Source organism: Pseudomyrmex gracilis, unplaced genomic scaffold (genome assembly GCF_002006095.1).
Source record: "Pseudomyrmex gracilis isolate BER0280 unplaced genomic scaffold, ASM200609v1 scaffold_708, whole genome shotgun sequence".
Classification (NCBI taxonomy): domain Eukaryota; kingdom Metazoa; phylum Arthropoda; class Insecta; order Hymenoptera; family Formicidae; genus Pseudomyrmex; species Pseudomyrmex gracilis.
The window spans coordinates 35807-41556 of NW_018021292.1; the positions used below are offsets into that span (position 1 = coordinate 35807).

The 5750-nt window shown below is 35.3% G+C and overlaps 1 protein-coding gene across 2 annotated transcripts in view; it reads right to left on the minus strand.

Annotated features, from left to right (window-relative positions):
* The window catches only part of LOC109861368 (retinitis pigmentosa 1-like 1 protein), a 31335-nt gene extending 26498 nt beyond the window's left edge, over nt 1-4837 (minus strand). For both annotated transcript variants that reach the window (XM_020440994.1, XM_020440993.1), the window contains exon 1: nt 1718-4837. The gene's annotated coding sequence lies outside the window, so the exon portion shown is untranslated. The remainder of the gene's footprint in view (nt 1-1717) is intronic.
* Between the last annotated feature and the right edge of the window lie 913 nt (nt 4838-5750).

Genomic DNA, 5750 nt, shown 5'->3' on the forward strand with positions numbered 1-5750 from the left:
AACTCCGACCCGATGGGGTTTAATGGACCTCGGATTCGGATTCAGCGACCCCAAAAACATATAATAAACATGGTCTGATCCCCAGGCCAAAGAAATTTTTTTTTTTTGTGTGGCTGTGTAATTAATTGACATAAGAGCGATAAAGCTTCATTATTATGTTTATTAATCATTTTGCCAGACCGCACATGTGCCCGCAAACTTTTCGTAAAAGTTTATCAACAAGATTTGCATAATACCCCACACAGACATCCATCCATCCAGACATCCATTAGACATCTATTAGATGTCGCATGGAACTGTCGACGTCTAATAGACGTCTAATAGAGTTTTTGTTCTGTGTGGGACCATTTTTGCGTTAACATGTTAACGCAGTTAACATACATGTTAATCATACACATAGTAAACTCGCGCAATAAAGTGGTCAGACGATTCTGATAAGCTCACAATGGTAATTATTGAGTATAGGGAATTAAGGTCCGATGACCTTGATTTTGATATGTGTTGTAAAGGGCACTATCCTGAGTAGTGTTCAAGAGGTTTTAGGCGTCGTTCATTTTGCATTACAAAAATATTCATAAAAAATGTAATCACAAAAATGACCGTTAAAAACCATTAAGAATAATTTTGTGTTCGTGTTGTAAGCGTGTAGGCAGGGGGGAGTGACTTTGCCTCTCCCCCTGCTTTCTCCGAAATAATAACACACTTTCGACATGAAGCGACATTTAATCGGAAGTCGACGTTTTTATTAAGGGACGAAGTCACTCTCCCTGCGAAGTTCCCCTCTGCCTACACTCTTCTATAACACGAACAAAAAGAACATCAACAAAGTAATCATTGTAATATGTTGTTATATTTTTAATCTTGTTATTCTGTTATTCTTTCTACATCACGAATAGGATATAAAGCTGCCATAATGTCAAACAATTTATCAATCTGCTGGTAGTACTGAATGTTACGTTTGAAAACAAATTCGGCTAAATAATGAATATAATATTCCGTTCGGAACGTATCTTTATGTATCGTTATTGTATCGTGGAATTCCGCATCAAATATCACGCTATAAACGTTCATGAGAATAATTATGTGTCAAATGCAGAAATTCATGGAACAATATATTGAAAGCCACTCGCTTTTGACAACGATCTTGTATTTATGTGGAACTTTGCTCGGAATTATAGATAAACTATTTCGCGCTCCAAAACATCAACTGAATAATAGTCAACAATATCGCTTATAAATATGTATCATTATATCAGCAACTCAGAATGTCTTTCTAGAAATGATAACTGCAAGCAAATGTAAATTCTATTCTATTATTCTATATGTTATCAATGAAAATAAAGATCAGGATTTTCAAACATTTTTTGTTAATAACTGTTTAATGAACAATAAGCGACGCCTAAAACCTTTTGAACACTACCTAGGAAAGTGCCCTTTACACCACATATCAAGGTCAAGGTCATCGGACCTTTATCTTCTATACTCAATAATTACCTAGTACTTTATTCAATCATCTTTTACACATTTATAGTAAATAGTAATTATAGTTTATGGTTTATAGTAAATGCACCTCTAAATTAAATTGATAAAGATGTGAATCTTGAAAAATCGCGATGCGAAAATCAGAATCGATGATTACATATGTTGCATTATCGATGACAAAGCGCATTCTCCGTCATCTTTAGTCTTAAAGTTTAGCAATTGTGAAAGTACTTACCTGAATGACGCTGGAGAGCGGTATGATGATTGGTCGATACTGTACGATCGTGCATTTAACGGGAGCTTATTTTATCCGTCGGGAGAGCCGGCGGTGTCAACGGCGGCGGCAGCAAAAGGGGCGGAGGAGTCACATATGTGGAGGGCAGAATAAATAGAAAGAAGAACAACACTTGGTTAGTGATTTGGAAGTATATATGTATAACGTTCTTTCTTCTTCCTGGTTTTTCCTTAGTTGTTTTTGCTTGTCTTGTACTTGATTAACTCTTACTTGCTCTTTTTGCATCTCAAGTGTGGTGAATTTTCAGAGAAAGGAGAGGTTAGGTTAGGTTTTACCGGAAGAAAACAAAAAAGAAAAAATAAGAACTCGAGAGATCTTGTGTGTCGTGACAAAGTTCTCTTTTTTTGGCCAAATCGCGTTGTGTGTCTAACGAGATGATTACGATAATAATGATGATGATAAATTGTTGTTAGTCACGATTAGTTTCGCGAAAAGACTGTCACGTGAAAAAGATTAGAGTTGCTCTTCTTGCAATAGACTAATGTATCCTTAGGTCTACAATAAAGTCGTATGTCGCTGTCGGACGTCGGGCGCAAGTGTGTTAAACTGATCACTCGACTTACGATAGTTCTCAACAACACGAGTCACCTCAATACGCTTGCACCCGACGTCTGACAGTGACATATGACTTATTGTAGAACAGACCTTACAGAAAGATCAATACAATACAAAGTATGTAGTTAAAGGTACCACTAACCGATCTCAATAATGTTGATATATGTTATCAAGATCATCATCCTGAATAATGTTGTGAAAGTTTTAGCAATCATTGTTGATCAAAAAGTTACTAACAAAAAAAATTTGAAAACTGGAATGTATTTATTTGTCATTATAGGAAGTCAAGTATTGTGTGTGTTTTATAATATATAATGATTTACACAAGATACGCGTAGGCGAGCCAACTCTATTTCTTCTTTTAAATTAAAATTAGGTTGGGTTAGTTTTTTTCGGGATGGAGATGCAAGGAGAGAGGCTGAATTTCTTTTCCGCCCATGTGTCTTATGCTCATACAACAAAACAGTATTTTATAATTTTTTAATTTGTTTTAGTTTTTGGAACTTTTTTATGACCTACAGCCTGATCGGTATAACTCCACACACGATAGATTAGGTTAGGCTACACGATCAAAACTAGTTTTTTTCTTATATCAGTAAATGAAAATTTGAAACTTTTAATAATTAATAGTTTATAGATTGTGTTTAAAGCTATAATTTTATGTGACTATACAAAGTTTTGAAAAAAAAAACTACTTTAACATTAACCTTTAGAGGACTGGAAGCCTCTTTAGATACTTTGAATCGTTTTAGATCATTTTTGGGGATTTGTGATGTTTGCAGCTCTTAATTAGTTTAAAAATGTTGTAATTTATGTCCGTACATGTATTGGCGAATAGGATGGATAAAGGGAAAGGAGCAAAAGCAACGCTGCGCTTAGCCGACGCGCGCACTATAGGTATACCGGCGCACACGTTTCTCGACAACTGTATCGTGCACGAGACATTGTGTAAAGAAGTGTATTTTATTGCGTACACATAATTTACTTGCCCTAAAAAACATCAGAACTGTTCACTCATACGTAAGTAAAAGTAGCATGTTTTGTAGATTTTATAACAAAATGGAACAAAATATGTAACAATCGATGAAATATTTTTTGGCAATTCCTCCTGAAAGTATTCACAATAATTTTCTATTACATACCTGCAATGCAGATGTACTTTGAAAAAGTAATTCGAATAGTCTTGACATGTAACTGATATGAAGACATAATGCATTTTTATCGATTTTTACTCTATAATTGTAGTATAAAAATAATTTTACATATGTTATTTGTAAAATTTTTACTCTACAATAATGTTAGATAATTATTCTAACATAATATCTAATGATATTTAGTTAAAAGAACCAAAAATAAGGAATGTCATTTTTTTCCAGAAGCTTCTTTAGAGACTTGACAATGGCATCTTTTTTGCCACTCAACTCCACGACATTAACAAAAATGTTCTAGCTCTTAAAAAAAAGTCGATCAAAAACATGCCGGTCCAGAAGGTTAAAATATTAATAAATTTCCTTAGGTGATTATAATTACCCTGTTTTCCCCTAATAAACATCTTTTTTCTCTGTCATCGTTCTACATCATCAAAACCCATTATCCTGTGATGAATCGTCATATCTTATGTGAATCATTATAAATTATAAAATGGTACTTGACTTTCTTCAATGACAAATACAATTACATCCTAGTTTTCAAACCTCTTTTGTTAAAAAGTTTTTAATCAACAATGACTGCCGGCTAAAATCTTTGCAACATTATTCAGAGTGATGACTTTGATAACATATGTTAACATTATTGAGATCGGGAATTAGTTTCTATAACTGTAATTATCTAATACAAACTCCGATTAAAAAGTCAGTAAAACTTTAGAAATACTATTCATAAATGTATTTCTCTGTACGAAAAAAAACAATCCTACAGAAAAGGGAACAAGGAATATAGCGAGTTAAGAAAAGGAAAACATTAAAGAGACGTTAAGTACAATAAAACAATTGTATAATCTGCGATATTTTCTCTTAGTACAATTAAAGTAAAATTCAAAACATGCTAGTACTTTCTGCTATTAGTGTAACTAAATTTTAGATGGTTTCTAAATGTAGCTGCGCGTAACGCTTCCCTGCTTGAACTGTGTGCAATAACAATAAATCGAGTGATAAGAATACGTTTGGTGTAATAAAATTGTTTTCTTGTCAATTTCTGATAACGCAAGAAATTTTTTTGTAAAGAGTTTTGAGAAAACTCAAATGTACAAAATAAAGAAAATTCGAAATAGGCAAGCGACAGGAAGATGATTTTTTTAATCTCATCGATTCCGACGATCAATCTAAATGTTTGCATTTGTATATTTTTATAAAATTTTTTATTCCAAATGTATATATAGAAGATGCCAAATCAATGTACCACAAATGTACCACTAAACAAATTACTAGTGGAGGAATTTCTCGAGGATTAATCGTCAGGATCGCGTTGGTGAAAGTGCGACCGGCTGAACTAAAGTAAGGGATTATTCAGGACTTTAGACACGGTAAGAGTAATGGCGATAGGTAGTGCCGCCGGGCAGGCGACCGGAAGTGGTGGACTCGTACGAGGAGCGATAGCTTCCGGGGCCGCCGCCGGACGATGTTTTGGTCGACCTCTCGGTTGAGTACGATCCATACGGGCCGTTCTCTCTCTTGACGACGCTCTCCTGAGTGTAGCTGGTCCTCTGCGGACGGCTGTACGGATCCGAGCTGGATGAGGTGCTCGAACTGGTGTTGGTGTACGAATAGCTGTACTGCTCTTGGGCAGATCTCATCCCGGCCTCCGGATAGTCGCGGACCACATAATGGCGAGGCGTCTACGGATTCGGGATTAGATCAAGGTCAAACGCGATATGGAGGAAAGAACGGGCGCGATTGGAGAATGGAACGATGCCCGTCGACAAGTGTGTCGGTATCTTTTACATCATGACAATGAGTTTTATTACGTACAAAGCATACAGTCGTCTTGTATTATTGCTCTTATTCTTATTTTGGGACGATTTTACGATTCTGCATTTACAGGCCAGTGGTGGAGATTTGGATTGGGTAAAAACCGGGGGGTTTTGCGTCAAAGAAAAATCCACAGATCTTAATCATATAAAAGATATTTTTTGATCGATTTTACACATTTTTCTTCATCTTTTTATCTTACGTTTTACAAAGAATATTCCCGTTTTCCCAAAATATTAATAATAACCCTAGTCCTATTCTTCGACCGAGAGAGGCACGTGTATAAGGTGAAATGCGTGGAAAATGCACAATAGACAAACAGGCATAATCTGGTTCGACGTTGTTCTTAATAATTACTTGCAATTTTTATGTATTTGCGGATAATCAATCGCGCAAAAAGCGACGTACTCGTTCTGCCGTTTATAAGAGAAAAAATCGCGAAGTTGTTTATT